The 14789-nt window shown below is 37.5% G+C and overlaps 1 protein-coding gene and 1 non-coding gene across 3 annotated transcripts in view; both read right to left on the reverse strand.

The window, feature by feature from the left end:
- Window positions 1–14789, reverse strand: part of OPCML (opioid binding protein/cell adhesion molecule like) — a 1160549-nt gene that overhangs the window by 1057780 nt on the left and 87980 nt on the right. The window lies entirely within an intron of this gene.
- On the reverse strand, window positions 4612–4715 carry LOC135274697 (small nucleolar RNA U13). Its single transcript, XR_010342478.1, has one exon. It is a non-coding gene; the product is annotated as a small nucleolar RNA U13 (small nucleolar RNA).

Raw genomic sequence — 14789 nt, forward strand, 5'->3', positions numbered from 1 at the left:
TTCTCCTGCCTTAGCCTCCTAAGTAGCTGGGATTATAGGCACGAGCTGCCACACCCAGGTTTTTGTATTTATTCTGCTTGTAATTTGCTGTTCTTTCTGAATCCATAAATTTTGTCTTAATTCTGGAAAATTATCTTGCCATGTCTTTTCCCTTTCTTCTTCTGAAACTTCAATTACACATATGTTAGACTTACATGGGAGTCTCTTTAAGTTGGCTTTGACATTTTCCAGTTTTTATTTATTTACTTTACATCCATGGTTCTCAAACTGTAGGTCAACGAATACTGGGAAACCAGAGTGAATTCACAGGGACACTGTGGGAATGTTTCATTTTTGAGAGAGATTTGGCTATTCTTTGTATACTATGCAAAATACTAAAATTTAAGTTCTTTGAGCCCAACTACTTAGTAAAAGAAATATTGGGTATTTCTTTTGCTCTAGGGGACTATAAAAATATTATTGAGGCACTAATACATGGATAGTGTCATGAACTGAGGAAGCTTGTGAATCTCTATTTTAGATTTTTGGTTTTTATTTTGTTGAGATTATCTTCCAGTCATGAATTCTTTCCATAGCTGAAACCAATCTGTTTTGTATCCATCTATCGAAATTTTACTGTCAATTATGTTTCATATTTCTAAGAAGTTTTATTTGGTTACTTATAAATATTACTGGCAGATTTTAATGTTCTCTTATTCCTAAATTTTATTGATAGTCATTTTTATTTCTTTGCACATAATTATACATACATATTTTATACTCTGCTTTTGAAAAATTGCCCCATCTGTAGTTTTCGAAGTTTCTTTTCTACACTGAGCACTGACTGTTGAGCACTGACTTTTGTTCATGGTGGTCTGTTTCCTCATGTACGTAGTGAGCCACACGTTTTAAAAATTCATGAAAATGTTAGCAATGCCTGCATTTAAAGTGCATTCCTTCAGTGAGGATTTGCATTGCTTTCCCCAGGGATTTAGAGTCTTAGCAACCTAGGTCCAAGCTTACAACTTATGGGAACCACATAGGAGCTGTGAATTCACACTCATGGGAGAGCAGTCTTCCAGTTAGGGATTCTAAAAAGTCTCTCTTGCCCCTCCATCCAGAGACACCTTCAACCCAGGCAACTAGTCCCATTCTCTCCTTCTGCAAGGCACAGGTTCCCCCTTGGCCTCTTTCAGGGTCATGCCTTTAGGGTCTGTGGCTGCAGGATGGACTCTGTCATCTTCCTGGCCATTTTGCCAGGTCCCAGGCTTTATCTCATATCCACACACAATCCCTCAAATTTGCACTCTAGGGAATAAGGGATTAGAAGCTGTCCTAGGGCAGAACTGGCTTCACCATAGCTTATCTTTCTGAAGTAATATTGTTTTGTTGCTTTGTGCTTCTGGAACTTTCCCTTGCTTTCTTGCCAGATCATTATGCATTTAAAAATATTTTAAATATATTTTCCATAGTATTTTTAAATATACTGCCATTATTTCCAGTATATCTCATCTTAACATATTTCCAAAAAGAGCAAAGCATTTTTCTTATTTTTCACAAGAGAAATTACCTTTTTAGTTAGGTGAGATTACACTATTCATTTTCCTCATGAAAGCTCCCTGCCTTCTTTGCTTATTCTGTTTCCTCTACTCAAAATGTCTATGATGTCTATGTCTGTGACACATTTCTAAGTCTTACCTATCATCAAAGTCTATTAAGCTATTAACTGTCAGTGGATTAGTCCAGTCTGTTGTAAGCTTATGCAATGGATAATATCTTCTTGTTACTTATATTAACATTATTGCTTCTATTAAGTAATAGATTAGTCCAATGTGATATTAGGAGTTCAGAAGAGTGGTTAGAATTTAAGGTAGTTAGATGTTGAGCTTGAATGCTTTCTTAATTGGTGGCTGCTTTTGGGCAAACTATGGTGGGAATATTTTTTACTCCTGTAGGAAGGTTTTTTCCTAGGGTCTAAAGAGCTGTTCCTCTTTAGACTAACAGTTAAACTTATAAGGAGATTAAGGAATTCTGTGGGTAAGTAATTCTGTGGGAAAAAACGCTGCCTTCTCCCTGTAGTCTTCCTCAAACTCCCCTGCAGCTTCTGAAATTAAGTTTACCTGTGACTTTCCTTTGAGTATCTGTCACTTTTTCCCTAGTATTGAATATATATCAGACCTTGTTCATTTGTGGTTATAGAAGTTAGTACTTTGAGTATTTAGAAAGGCTTCGAATTTCATCATGGATATTATATTTTAATTTTTGTGAGGCCCAAATTTGAATTCAATACTCCATGGCTGAAGTTCAGATGTGACTTCTATAGTTTGTGGGAGCAGCTGGGAAGCCCCAGGGAACCCACTAACAAGTTTATCTGCTTAGCTGCATACACAGGCTAAAAAGGTGGTCAAACTTTGGTTCTTCTAATGGGAGGGGAAAAAAAGTTCCTAATAAGAAAATTGGCTTCTATCATTGGTAATGAAGAGAAAAATAAATATATCCAATCAAGTGATGGTTTTGGCCAGAAAAAATATATCTATTTATATTTAACATAGTTTATAATATTATTTAATATAATACATATTTTAAAAAATAATATTTAAAAGCAAAGATTCAGATTCTTCTGTAGTTCAGACATGAAAGATCCACCATACATTCTGTACCAAAACTGGAAAAAGCAATTCATGAAGCTATGTTAGCAAGTTCTCTGGATAGTGCAAAAATTGTTCAAGTGAGAGCTAGCCTAGTATAGAGTTTATATTAGTGGCAATATTTGTTTTAATAGCTTTATAAATTACTTGAGTTCTGTATTTATAGAATCATTAAGGATCCAAAGGGGTCACATATTTTTCAGTTATATTTTATTGCATTTCATGTAGCAAATTATATGCTATAGTAAGATTCATGCATAAGGGGATTGATGAAGGTCTCAGGGTATATCGTTTGCAAATGTCAAGGATTTTATGAATGTTTATTATCTCCTGAAAGGCAAAATTCAAGTCTCTCTTAACTTTCTCCCTGACTTCACCTAAGAGTGTTTTTCCCATAGTAGGCACACATTTGTTGAAATGAGTAGGCATTTCATTTGTTGAAAAAAGGAAAAAATAATATTGTTCTCATGTCTATGTTTTTCCACATTTTGGCATTTCTCCTGGGGTGAGTTTACTTAGGTATTGTCAGAGGAGATAAGTGAGGAATATAGAGTCTTTCTTCAGTTTCCATTTGTGGAATTGTAACAAATAAATAACATCCTCATTCATTATTAATAGGCTTTCTAGAGATCAAAAAAGTGGATTCCAATTTCCAATGAATAATTCTACTGGCAATTATTTGCAGTTTAAATAAAAGGAAAGGCATTTTATGTGGACTATACAAGTAGTGGATAATTAAAATACAGTAACTGATTTCCATAAATAATGAAGATGGGAAATTATCTCTGACTTCATTTGCAAAACTCAATTTCCAATTCATCCCCCGTGAAGAGGATTAGCCATTTCCACTCTAGCCCCACCTCTCTAGAGGGGACAAGAACACATTACGCATATTGCACAGTTTTGCTCTGACAAGGTGTATGAGGGATCTAATTTCACCTGCTCACATTTGAAAACAAAGAACTAAGCCTGTATAGTTCCTTTAAAATTTTTAATTAAGAGCTATAAATAATGATTTCCAAAATGCACATGTGCATTCTCAAACACACAGTTCACATGCAGCCACATACAAACATATACACAATGTGCAGTCAAAAAATACCCAATTGAGGATTGCGTAGCAGATGAGTTTTAGAACTGGGAATAAATTGTTCATTCTCAAATTTAAGAAATACTAACAAACCTACCGCAACAAGAACAACAACAAAATACATTGCTTATATTGTCACTTTCAAAAACAAAAAGAAGAAAAAAAATTGACAAAAACCTAACAGCTGATTATTACATAAATGAATGCAAAAAGATTGCTACAGTTTCGTTCCTCCACTTGTTGTATTTGTGACTTGGCATATTTGTGACTTGGCAAAATGAAAAAATGGAATATAGTGAGGCAATGGGTAAGGAACTGTGCGGCCATCTTTTGTGATCCATCCCCTCATCCCAGGGCTTTTACATTGATAGAATTCCCCTATTAAAGTCAAAATGCCCATATTGCATGAGTTAACAGTTTCACTCCACTCATCTTTCGCTTAAAATTTTCTCAGGATCTGTAGGTTCTGGGCTGTCAATCTCACAAATGTGATCTCAAAATCCAGTGTTCCACGTTCCAGTTTCCACATTCACATTTGTGAGCGCCAAGACATAATATGTCCTGTATCAAGGACTACTTGTGAAAATGAAAGAGCATACAATTGGGGAAATACGGGTTTATGGCCCAGTTCCACCGCTCACTAGCTGTGTGACCTTGAATAATAACTAAAATTGTCAGTTTCTTCAAGCTGTAAAGTTAGGAGAAGAATAGAACCTAACTCGCATGGTTCTTCTGAGGAGCAAAGGTAATATTTTACGTGAAAACCGCTGCACAACTGCATAATTTTAAACCTTTCAGTCCTTAGCACTCAGAGGTATGTTGCAATGTTTTTCTATTTTGGTTCATTTGTACACACTCATGGCCTCATTTTTGTTGTTCTTGTTCTTGTTTTCATGTCAGGTAGGTAACGTGCCAATATCATAACCAGATTCAAGGGTGGCACATCTCACACATGCACGCTAACACCCAGCCATCACGCTTATGAACCTCAGAAGCACCTGCTTCCTTTCTTTTCATCTAAACCTAATGATGGTTTAAGTTTTTAGCACACCTATCTAATTTATATGACATCTTATTTCTCTGACAGTAAATCAACATTTATTTATTATTAACTGATGATGTTGTCTAATGATCAGGACCCAGATTGCAGTGTGTTATGTATCAGCCAAGCCAAATGCTGTCATTAGATAGACACAGGGAAGAGTGGAGTTTGTTCTGCCTGTCATGGACAGAAGCCATTATCAATAACCCAATAATATCAATAGGGACTAAGATGAGATGGCGAGCAGAAGCTATTTCCTCCACCCTGTCTCTGGGCATCCCCTTTTTGGTTCTTCCTAAGGAGTCAAGATAAGTTGCAGTCCACAGTGTAAATGTTTCAGCATCATGTGCATTTGGGAAATTGCAGGTCCTTTCATAGAGATATCCCCTAGAAGACAATTAGGGCTTGGTATACATTTCTTTCAGCAACATCTCACACCTCAGCCAAATGACTCCTCCCTTCCCCTTTAAATGTACGATAACTAGAATGGATCACTTAATTTTTGTTAAGTATGTCATGCACTTCAAAACCTCTGCAACCCCGCCTGCCTTTCTCCTCTTGCCAGGGATCCCTGCAGTGCTTTCTTACTCCTGATATCCACCCAAACTCTGCAAACTTTGAGTCATCATTGATTAAACCATTCAACAGTCACCTTATCTATGAAATAGCTCTCCACACTTTGCCTAATGGAAAATTCAGTCACTTTATCACCTTTTTACCTGTGGCTCTTTTTACGTTATGAGGCATTTTTCAAAGTGCACACCACTGGACCCACTTGCAGAGGAGAAGGATCTACATTGCATGCAGTCTCATGGCCCATACTGCTATCCAGCCAGGACATTGTCAGTGAATATCAATGAGAGATACACGAAAGACCCTCTACCCACGAAGAGTTAGAAAATCTAAGCCCCTGCTCCTTAGATGAAGACTATCATAAACAGATGAAGATAAAATAAGGTAAGATTTTCTATGCTTTCCTTTTTTTTTTTTTTTCCAAAACTCTCCTCTTGGGCTGGGGCTCTTTACTTGCCTGTATTCTGGTTTGTGTGGCAGTTGAAGGAGGCTCATATGGTGTTGCTGGGTCTATCTCCCACCCTGGGGGGGGGAATCCAGGGTCCCCATTTGTGGTGCCTCTTTGGCCCAGTGTCCACACAAACTGCTTTTCAGTGCTACGAATACCAAGGGCTTGACTGGGTCAAGTGAAGGAGTCGGGTAGTGGTGGAGGGGCTACGTATTAGGGTTCTCCAGAGGGACAGAATGAATAACATACAGGTACACATGAAAGGAAGTTTATTAGGGAGATCTCAAACAGAAGAAGCTAAGACTTGACTAAGAAAGTCAGCCTGAGTCACATGGATTTACCTTTAACCCATCTCAAACCCCATGAAGTGATAAGAAAGTCACATAGAGGGTGGGAGTAACAGCTCATAAGAGCACTGACAAAGAAGTAAGAGCTGTGCCAGTGGACAAGAAAATATTGATGATTGTCTAAACAACAGAAAGCAAATAGTATCAAAGTTGTGGGGACAAAAAGGGACAACAGATAAAACAAGAGTCCAAAATGGAAGCAAAATGGAAGGCCAAGGAGTGTGAGCACGGGTTAACAGGGAATACGGCGTGGGCAATCTGAGACAGGTGCTGGCGTCTCTGAGGCTGCTAGTCTGTAACGGTTGATGTTCGGTGGCAGCTTGACTGGAGGGACAGTGCCTAGATGGCTGGTGAAGCATTGTTTCTGGGTCTGTCTGTGAGGGTGTTGGCTGAGGAGACCGACATTTGAGTCAGTGGACTAGGACAGAAAGGCCCCCCTCAATGTGGGTGGGCACCATCTAGCAGGCTGCCAGCACCGCTGGAACAAGGCAGGAGGAAGAAGGGGGAGGAGAACTTGCTGCGTCTTCTGCCTCGCTCTCTTCCCAGGCAGAGACCCTTGCTTCCTCTCCTCCTGCCCTCAGACATCGGACTCCAGTTCTTCAGCCTTTGGACTCTGTAACTTGCACCAGTGACCTCCCCGGAGCTCTCAGGAGGCCCCAGTCAGAGGGCTGTACTGCCGGCTTCCCTGGTTCTGAGGATTTTGGACTTGGACTGGGCCACTACCAGTTCTCTCTATCCCAGTTTGCAGATGGCCTATCTTGGTGGGACCTCCTTGTGTAAAATCGTGTGAGCCAATTCTCCCTAATAAACTCCCTTTCATATGTACCTGTATGTTATTCATTCTGTCCCTCTGGAGAACCCTAATACATAGCCCCTCCACCACTACCCGACTCCTTCACTTGACCCAGTCAAGCCCTTGGCATTCGTAGCACTGAAAAGCAGTTTGTGTGGACACTGGGCCAAAGAGGCACCACAAATGGTGACCATGGGTCCCCTCCAGGGTGGGAGACAGACCCAGCAACACCATATGAGCCTCCTTCCACTGCCACACAAACCAGAATAAAGGCAGGTAAACAGTCTCAGCCCAAGAGGAGAGGAAAGTTTTGAAAAAAACAAAGGGAAACATAGAAAATCAAATCTCATTCTCCATTTGAAGGAAAACACTCTTTTTAAAAAAAGCAGCATTCAATAGAGCAAAGAAAAGATGAAGACCTTAAACTATATTAATATCCTTAGAGTAATTCTAGAAAACACTAAATCTTTAAACAGAAACAACTAGATCCTGAAATTAAGAATGATCTTCAAAGTAAAGTAATAATAAGTGTTAATGTTCTAAATACTAAAACAATATCATCATGGGTATAGATGAAGAATAACAGCTAGAAGATCAAACTAAGAGTTTCTCCTATAAAAATCATAAATAAGAAAAAACTAGAAAATACCAACAGAATATTAAGAGATATAGAGGAGTTCTGAAAAAGGAAAATTAGCAGAAAAAAAGATTCAAAAATATTCAAATAAATTTACTTAGAACTGAATAAACACATGGGTCTTCAGATTGAAAGGATCTACCTCATGCCAAAATGAGTTTTAAAAGGTCCTCAACTTTCAACATTATGGTAAAATGTCAGAACATCATGCATAAACATTTAAAAAATTTTCAAAGAGAAAATAACAGATTACTTACAATAATATAGCGATTAAACTTAAATCTTATTTTTTAACAGCAAAACTGAATGCTACAAGAAAATGAACCAAGATTGTTATTTTAAACCCAGACTCCACACCCTGGCAAACTTGCATTCAAGTATGAGGACAAAATGAAGATTTTTGAACCTTCAAAGACTTGGAAATTTTTGCCATCCATAAATACTTCAGGGAAAAAAAAATATGTAAGGAAAATCCCATAAAATAGAAAACAAAACCAAGTAAAAAGATACAAGAAAGAGTAGTAATCAAATAAAACACTAAAAGTTATAGTCAAGTTTAAATAACTGTTGATGCTTGATGTTTTAAAAATGTATAAAATAACCATCTGGAACTAAAATCCCAGATGTTCTCAACCATGGAGTCTGCCAGAGAGAGTGGTGAGAAGTGTAAGAATACTAAATTTTTATTCTTATGTAAGAGGAAGATATAGATATTATAGCAGTTGAAAGAATTGCTAAAATTGTTAAAAATATAAATGTAACCACTAGAAGAATAGAAAGAGATATATACATTTCAAATCACAAGGGAGGGAATATAATGGAATAAAATATAAAATCAATTCAGCCACAGGCAAGATCAAAAGAAACAAACAAACAAAAAACAGTAAAATTAAAGTATATCAGCAATCACACAAAGAAGTTCATGTTAAACTCTGAAAAATAAAATGCAATGACCTGTGGAGTACAAGAGGGCCCCTGAAATTAAAAGTCACAGAGGGAATAACAGACAAAGGATGGAAAAATGAATACTAGATGTGACGAAATAAGAAATAGATACTTGATCTTTGCGCCTTAATCCCTGTTATTTCTGATAGGAGTGATGAGTATGTCTTTGGTTCTAGTGAGGTGACTCTTTGAGAGCCCGAGGTCACTTCGGGAGGAGGGCTGTTTTCCAGGAAGACCGAAGCATGATTAGCCCTTTGCAACTTCAAGGCTAGTCCACGCCCTCTGAAGAGGGGAAAAGAGCTAGAGATGAAGTTGATCCCCAATGGTCAATGATTTAATCAATAATGCCTATGTAATGAAATCTTCATGAAAGCCCCTAAAAACTAATAGGTTCAGAGTGCTTCCGGGTTGATGAACACATCAAGGGGCTTAGAGGGACGTGCACCCGGAGGGGGCATTGAACTTTCATGCCATCATACCCCACGCCTTGCCCACATACCATACCCCATGCCTTGCCCTATTAATCCTTTTCATTTAGCTGGTCCTGAGTTGTATTCTGTATAATCAGCTGGTAATAATAAATAAAGAAATTTCCTGAGATCTGTGGGCCTTTCTAACAAATTAGGGAACCTGAGAAAAGAGTCGTAGGGATCCTAATTTGTGGCAGGTTGGTGAGAAGAATGGTAGAAGCCTGAGACTTGCGATTGGCACCTGCAGTGGGGCAGTCCTGTAGGACTGAACCCTTAACCTGCAGGTTCTATGCTAGCCCCAGGTAGTGTCAGAATTGACTTGAAGCATTGGGATCTCCGTTTCGGAGGGTAAAAGATTATTTAAAAAAAATAAAAGCTAACCTCAAACAAACAAAAATAAAAACTAAACAAACAAATAAAACTCCATCATACCACACCTAGATGAGTTTATAGGAAGAATCCCATCTGTTTCAGGGAATAGGAAATGTTTGTGAGGCCAACCTAACTCTAATAGCAAAACCAAACTACAAAGAATGAAAGGAGCACTTTTAGTTCTCTAAGATTCCTAAATAAAATATGAGCAAGTCAAATCCAGCTATGAATTAAAAGAATACTGTATCATGACAAATACGTTTAATTCAGGAATACCAAAATGGTTTAACATCAGGAAAGCCATTAATGTAACTAGGTATGATAATAGATTAAAAGAGAAATCCAACATTCCAACATAATCATCTTAATAAAAGTTGAAAAGCATCTGATAAAATTTAATGACTATTCCTGAGTAAACAAACTTTTTGGCCAGCTAGAAATACATGGAAAGTCTTTAACTTTATAAAAGCTTTAAACAGAAAGAAGGTTAGGTACAGTGGCTCATGCCTATAATCCCAGCACTTTGGGAGGCCAAGACGGGTGGATTACCTGACTAATATGGCCAAACCCCATCTCTACTAAAATTACAAAAATTAGCTAAGCATGGTGGCACCTGCCTGTAATCCCAGCTACTTGAGAGGCTGAGGGGAGGAGAATCACTTGAACCCAGGAGGCATAGGTTGCAGTGAGCCAAGATTGCATCGTTACACTCCAGCCTAGGCTATTGCCCAGAGTAAAACTCCAAATCCAAAAAATTTTTTAAAAAGAGAAAGAAATGATTATTATCAATGTTTGGCCAAGTATGGTGGCTCACGCTTGTAATCTCAGCATTTTGTGAGACTGAGGCAGGTGGATCACCTGAGGTCAGGAGTTCAAGACTAGCCTGACCAACATGGTGAAATCCTGTCTCTACTAAAAATACAAAAATTAGGTGAGCATGGTCGTGGGTGCCTGTAATCCCAGCTACTTAGGAGACTGAGGCAGGAGAATTGCTTGAACCAGGGAGATGGAGGTTGCAGGGAGCCAAGATGACACCATTACATTCCAGCCTGGGAAACAAGAATGAAACTCTGTCTCAAAAAAAAAAAAGCAGAAACCTACAGCAATTATATATATAAGATTTCTATTAGAGCTAGGAGCAACAAAAAAACAAAAGACCACCTTCTGCATTACACTACAGGCTTGGCCAATAAAAATGTCAAAGTAAATATGTAAGTAATATAAATATCACAAAGAAACTTAGAAAATTATAGCAATTTTCTGCAGTATGATTGCCTACATCTAAAACCAAACTACAGAGAAGAAATGAAGGTTCAGTTTGCTTCCAGGTTGATGATTTTAGGATTCTACAGATAAATTATTAGAATAAAAACTATTCAAATAAAAAAGTTCTGCAAGGTGACAGACACATTCTCACATATAAAAATTAATTATTATCTTATATGTTAGCATATATTATAAACTAGAATTTATAACTAAAAATAAATCCAGATCTATTTCTCTCTTTATGTTATACACACACACACACAGTAAAGTGCATTTGGAGAAGGAAAAAAAGCTCAAGGATAACATGAAAATTTTGAAAAAGAAAAAAAATGGTAGGCAATTGCTTTATCAGTTTACCATCACATGAAAGAAAAACTATTGTAATAAAAACAGTTGGACTATTGATACAAAAAGGAAATAAATGGGACAGAATTTGAGAATTAAGAAACAGATCCATGAATTCATGGGTGTTTATTTTCTGTTAAGATATACAATGTAATTTCAAGTAAATGTAGACAGGATATACTGTTTATGTGATGGTTTCATAGAAAACTAAACTACATACATCTTCCATCTCACACCACAGGCAAACCATACATTTTACATTTCAAAAAGATTAGAGAGCTAAATATTTAATAATAAATAAATAAGCCTTTATGATTATTGTGTTTTTGTTTGCTTGTTTTAAAAATCTTGTTTGGGGAAGTTTTCCTAAGTAGACTTTGAAAGGATAAGTCATAGTGGAAAAAAGTGGACAGATTTCATCAGAGAGTAATTTTAAACTTCCATAACTTGAAAACAAAAAAACAGCACATCCAACATTGAAGAACACAAGAATAACTCTGAAAAATACTTTCAACATACAAATAAGACAGAAGTCCTATATCATATATGTGTGTGTAAAGTACTTCCAAATTAGTTTTTTAATTGTTAAAGAACTCAGCATTACACGAATTATGTTAAAACATAATTCAAATACAAACTTCAAGTGGTCAATAAGTATATTAAAATATATGTAGTTCTAATAAAGTCAATAAAATGCTAATAATAATACCTAGCATTTATTGAGTGCTTGCTACTGGCCAGCCACTGTTTCAGAGTTTACCTGTGCTAATTTTGAAGCCTTACAACCAAGCCTTATGGTATTTTTTCCACTGCAAAGAAAGGACAGGTTGCCTGGAGAACTAAAATAACTTGCCCACAGATCTCAGCTAGTTGTAGTGGAGCTTGGGTTTAAATTGAATTTGACTAGGTCTTAAACCAGTTCCCTACCCTGCCATGGCTTTATTGTTTTTGTTTTGTCAGTCATCAAATTGGCACAACTCTTTATAAAGGGTCCATAATATTCAGAGTTTGTAAGAGTGAGAAAAACTTTTATTCTCAAATATTCTTGGTGGCATTATAAACTGATAGTCTTTTTAATGCTATATGGCGGACTCTTTAAAAACATCTTAAAGCATACTACATGACCCAAGAATTCCACTTCCATGAAAATAACCATTAAGAAATAGTTAACATATGCAAAAGATGTTTACAAGAAATGTTTATGGCACCATTATTTTCAAGAGTGGAAACTCAGAATCAACATACATATCAGTAAATAGGCTTCTAGTGAAACAATTTGGGGAAAATCCATGCAACAAAAGAGCAGTCAATCTTTTTTTTTTTTTTTTCTGAGACGGAGTTTCGCTCTTGTTACCCAGGCTGGAGTGAAATGGCGCGATCTCGGCTCACCGCAACCTCCGCCTCCTGGGTTCAGGCAATTCTCCTGCCTCAGCCTCCTGAGTAGCTGGGATTACAGGCACGCGCCACCATGCCCAGCTAATTTTTTGTATTAGTAGAGACGGGGTTTCACCATGTTGACCAGGATGGTCTCGATCTCTTGACCTCGTGATCCACCCGCCTCGGCCTCCCAAAGTGCTGGGATTACAGGCTTGAGCCACCGCGCCCGGCCAAGAGCATTCAATCTTTAATAAAAATGAAGTAGGTCCATTCTTACTAAACTAATATGAATTGATATGGGACAGTTGCAAAACATAGTGACCTACTGTTGCTGAAAAAATATTGCAAAAACAAACATATTTAAACCTGTGTGTGTGTGTGCGTGCGTGTGTGTGCGTCTTTTTTTTTTTTTAGGGAAGAAGGTAGGAAGAAAAGCAGAAAAAAGTGTGTGAGTTTGTATGTAATCACGTAAAAGACACTAGGAAGACACACAGCAAGCTGTTTTCACTATTACCAGTGGTTCCTGCTGGACAGAGGAATAGAAGTGTGTTTTGATTGGAAAGCAGGGAATGAAAAAATATGGACTTAAACATGATATTTAATATCAATAGCTATTCTTTGGATCTTTTACAAGGAAAAGATATTCATGTCATATTTGTGAAATGAAGACAATAATAATAAAAGAAAGATAAAAAGTAAAAGTGATTAATTAAAACTGAACCCTCAGAAAACACAGACAATTTAAACAAGAATGGTAGACGGCACGTTATTGCAGTAGTTGCATACCATCACACCAGTTCGCAGTCATGGCAGGGACGCCCATCTGGGAAATAAACACGATCAACCACTCCAAAGATTCAGGGTGCTTAAAAGAGCCCCAACCAATCTTCGATACAAAAGCTTCACAGCACCTTTACTGTTTTAGGAAAGTGCTAGGTTCCACACTGGGTGTTTTTATATATCATGCCAAGTCATTTCATTGAGATCTGCTGGCGATTCAGCCTGGAGCTTTCAGATTCCTTCTCATTTTACCAACATCAAGCTGCATCCTTAACACAAGGCTGCTCCTGAAGTGATTCCACCGACAGATGCAGAGACAGCTTTGGCAGAAATAACTTTAGGCTCCTATTCTCTTTTCCTTGTTGAAACATGCACAGCATTGCTCATTACAGTTAATCAGACTCACAACACTTCATCCGGGCTGAAAATAATAGGCCCCATTGTACATTAGTAACCAGGTTACTTCACCCCTTCATTGCTGCAGTTAACACCCATTATTTCCTCCAGGCACCAATATTTTGAAATGGGATCATTTAGCTCTAAAGTATGTTAAGCGTTCTGTGTACAGCGCTTCTTTTGTCAGAAGGAGGAATTCGGGGTGTCTGAGCCTTTGTCCTAGCTATTGAGCTGCCTGTAACTAAATCAGTGTTAACGTCCACAGCGCGCACCCTGTGTTTAGAAACAGGGCTTTGGGGACTGGGGACTGGCATACACCTGTTATCCCAGCACTTTGGGAGGCAAAGTGTGGAGAATCACTTGAGGCCAAGAGTTCAAGACCAATCTGGGCAAAATAGAGAGATCTGTCTCTGAAAAAAAATTGAATAAATAGAAAAAGAGCCTTGGTGTCTTGTTAATATGCTGTTAGTGAGCAACATCCCTGACACTCAGAAGATCAGAAGGATTACAGCACCGAGATACTGGCTTTCCCCTCTATTTGCACTGGGAACCTATGAGGACAGGAGAGATACAGCCTTTTCTAAATGCTTCCCCATGCCTCAAGTAGAAGCAGCAGCAAGGAGCAGAAAAGCAGGCTGCAGCCTTCTTCCTGCTAGCTCTAAGCGTGTTCAGGTAGAGAAGGACGTAGAGAACGAACTACTTAATGTTCTTAGAAACAAGGTAGTAGTCATTTGGTGACACAGAAGAAAAAGAATTAGTCTCCGACTTTCAACAGGCTTAAAGCTATCACAGTATAATTTTCAAAATGTTAAACATTCCTCTTATACAAATATTAAGTGAGCACATGTCACAGATGTATTTAACTTATTAATGAAAGAACCAAAAGAAGAGTAAAGCTAGTTCAAAGACCATTTCAGACACCGAGTTAGTTATATATATAGGTCTGCAAAAATGTTAGAATAGGATTGCTAAATTAAATGGAAAACTGGTTGATGTCCTACAGAACAATAAAACTAATTTCTAGGATTATCTTTTCTCACTTCAGGGAAGAATAATTTATGTTGATATTAGTCTTGTAAAAGTTGATATTTAAACTTGCAAGATAACAAAATATCCTAATCAATAATAAATACTAAGTCAAAACAATTGCATCCCTAGGGAAATAGATAAACTTCTTATAGCCTAATAACATTTCATCATGATATTGCAAACCATGTCGTTTTCTTTTTTCTTATTTCTAACGTGGAGGTGTTTTGTTTGTTTGTTTGCTTGTTTTGCGTA

The sequence above is a fragment of the Aotus nancymaae genome, unplaced genomic scaffold (assembly GCF_030222135.1).
Source record: "Aotus nancymaae isolate 86718 unplaced genomic scaffold, 86718_ANA_hifiasm-v0.15.2.pri h1tg000012l, whole genome shotgun sequence".
Classification (NCBI taxonomy): domain Eukaryota; kingdom Metazoa; phylum Chordata; class Mammalia; order Primates; family Aotidae; genus Aotus; species Aotus nancymaae.